Source organism: Dipteris shenzhenensis, chromosome 1 (genome assembly GCF_047967505.1).
Source record: "Dipteris shenzhenensis isolate YYH24624 ecotype China chromosome 1, Dip_SZ_1.0, whole genome shotgun sequence".
Taxonomy (NCBI): Eukaryota; Viridiplantae; Streptophyta; class Polypodiopsida; order Gleicheniales; family Dipteridaceae; genus Dipteris; species Dipteris shenzhenensis.
The window spans coordinates 26,440,190-26,443,341 of NC_141596.1; the positions used below are offsets into that span (position 1 = coordinate 26,440,190).

Genomic DNA, 3,152 nt, shown 5'->3' on the forward strand with positions numbered 1-3,152 from the left:
TGAGGAGGAGACCAGGGGAAATTCCATGGGATTGAGATGGCACAATGCGAGGGTTGCAAGGAAACTCGGAGGTCCACAAGGTTTTTTGGGTGGGGAGCTGAGGTGGAGGATGACGATGACTCAGGAGCCAACGATGGATGTGGTGGAACGAAGAAGCTGACGTGGAGGGGGGGAAGCGCGGCGAGAGGAGGACAAGTGGCGGGCATGGAGGGACGGAGCGGGAAGGGTCCACGTGGAGGGAGGCTGACTGGCAAAGGGGTGGGGGTTGACTGGGCGGGGAGGCGGTGAGGTGGCCGCTTGGAAGGGCCGGCGTGGCAGATGGCGTGGCGGGTGGAAAAGCACAAATATGCGGTTGAGACCCCTGGAAAAGGGGTAACCGCCTATAAAAAGCAAGCGGCTCCCGGTCTATTGGACGCCACCATTGGACGGTTGTTGCCACGTCATCATCTTCTTGTTCTTCGTCGTCTTCTTTTATTTCTTCTTCACTCTTCATATCGCCATAGCCTCTGCTCTGTTTCTGCATATCGCCATAGCCAGCCCCCTCCCCTGCTCTGTTTCTTCATCGCCATAGCCAACCTCCATCGCCATAGCCTCCTCCTCCTCTTCCTCCTCCTCCTCCTCCATGGGTCTCTCCCCCCCCCGCATCGTCATCGTCGGCGCTGGCATGGCTGGCCTCTCCTCCGCTTCCCGCCTCCTCCTCCTCCACCCCTCCCTTCCCTTTCACCTCACCCTCCTCGAAGCCAGCTCCCGCCTCGGTGGCCGCATCTTCTCCTCCTCCTTCTCTGGTGACCACGTCGAGCTCGGCGCTACCTGGATCCATGGCATCGACGGTAGCCCCGTCTACAACATCGCCGAGCGCATCGCTGCCGTGCAGGGTGACTGCCCCTGGGAACGCCAGGATGGTTTCCCGCAGAATCCCGTCACTCGCGCCGAGGGCGGTTTCGTCGTCCAGCCTCAGCTCATGGAGCCCGTGCTGGACGCCTTCAAGAAGGCTATATCGGAGGTGAGAAGCAGTGCCGGCGCTCTCGACGATTCGCGATCGTGCGAGGAGGGTGCCACGAAAGCTGGGAGCATAGGCTTGTCGCTGAGGCAGGGGCTGAGCGATTTCTTGTCGCAGCAAGACAATGTAGAGAAGCGAATCGTGGCTTCCGACGGCTATGGTTTGATTCACGGCGAAGGGCGAGAAACGGGGTTCCAGTCGAGAGGCAGGCGGGGGTGGACGTTGCAATCGTTGCAAGAGTCCGTGTTCTCGATGCTGCAGGACATGGAACGGATCGGAACGGCGTCGAATTCCTTATACGACGTCGATCTGGAATCGGAGAAAGAGTACGAGGAGTACCCAGGTCCGCATATCACGATCGGCAAGGGATACATTAGCGTCTTGAACGAATTGGCGAGGTGTTTGCCTGCCGGAACAATTCAATTTGGCAAGAAAGTGCAGAAGATTTTCTGGAATCACTCGCATCCGTTCTCATCTGCGGCTGTTGTATTGAGTTGCGAAGACGGTTCTCTGATCGAAGCCGACCATGTGATCTTGACTATGTCGCTAGGTGTTCTCAAGTCAGGAACATCGCTGATCCCGCCGCAGGACCCAGCCGAAGGCGGTGCTGTTTGTAGGTCTGTTCATGAATTGAGAGGTCGTTTGCCCAACGAAGGAGACGCATGCCAGCTCTTCGAGCCTCCGCTGCCCGTGTGGAAGCTCCAGTCCATCTCCCGCCTCGGCTTCGGCGTAGTGGACAAGCTCTTTCTCTCGGTGGATCCGTCGGCGGAGGAGCGAATCCGCTGCGCGTACACGCAGTTTCTGTACCACAAGGACTCGGCGAAGGACGGGTCGATACCGAGGTGGATGAGGAAGACGTTCTCGATGTGTCCAATCTACAAGGGGTCGAACGTGCTATTGTGCTGGTTTGCGGGGGAGGAGGCGATGGAATTGGAGGGGTTAGAGGACGAGGAGGTGATAGAAGGGGTGGTGGAGGTATTGGCGAGGTTTGGGCTGGCGGAAGGAGGCGAGGGGAGAAGCAAGAAGAGGGAAGGGGGGGAGAGTTCGGATTCTGAGGATGGATGCGAGGAGGGAGAGATGGAGAAGACGAAGCTGAGGAGGATGTTCAGAGGAGTTCTGAGAAGTAAATGGGGAAGCAATCCTCTCTGCCAGGGCTCCTACACTTACGTTGCAACCGGAGCTTCTGGCCTCGACATCGAAGCTCTCTCTCAGCCCCTCCCTGAATCTCATCTCTGCTCTCAATCTCCTCCTCCATCTTCTTCTTCTTCTTCTTCTTCTCCATCTTCATCCTCATCCTCTTCTTCTTTGTCTGAAGGAGAAGATGACGACCTCTTCTCTCCCTTCCTCCCTCAGCCTTCCCCCCTTCAACTCCTTTTCGCCGGTGAAGCTACCCATCGCCGCTTCTACTCCACCACCCATGGCGCCTTCCTCAGTGGCGTTCGTGAAGCTGACAGACTCATCCATTACTACCGCTCTTCTTCCTCATTAAAATGACTTGACTATACCCTGCCGGATGATTGTTCAAGGTTTTTTGGGTCCGTTGCTGTTGTGCAATTGCAGGCAATCTGTGTGCCCTTGAGTGTTTCACCGAAGAAAAGCGGCCAAAGAATGTCGACAACAAGCTTCAATTTCCCTTCAAAGAATTCTGTTCTTGTTAATGGCAAATCAGAATTGTTGTATCAAACCTCAAATATGTCCCCGAGACGTAGCGGAGGAGGCAAGGTTGAGCGTAACCAAAGTGGACTTCTTGTTAATTGGGAAAGAAAATTGCCTATCAGCTGCTTCAATTTCATTAAGAGGACGCTGCTCTTGTTAATGGCAGACCAGAATAGTTGTATCAAACTTCAAAATTTGGAGAACATTGTATCAAACTTTAATATCTGGAGGATTCAAAATCTGGAGAATAGATAGTTGTATCAAACTTTAAAATCTGGAGGATATGCAAATTGGACACTGTATCAAACTTTAAAATGCAAATTGGACCAACGTGTGTGCACTTACAGTGTTCGAGTGGAAATGTGGGCTTCAAACTGGAATTGTAATGCAAATTGGACCTATGTGTGTGCCCTTATAGTGTTCGATTGGAAATGTGGGCTTGGAACTATAGTACTGATGTTGATAAACCGGAATCGTAATGCAAATTGGACCTATG

The 3,152-nt window shown here is 53.8% G+C and overlaps 1 pseudogene; it reads left to right on the forward strand.

Annotated features, from left to right (window-relative positions):
• The first annotated feature begins 528 nt into the window (after window positions 1-528).
• On the forward strand, window positions 529-2,946 carry LOC147905620 (putative polyamine oxidase 5 pseudogene; annotated as a pseudogene).
• The last annotated feature ends 206 nt before the right edge of the window (window positions 2,947-3,152 follow it).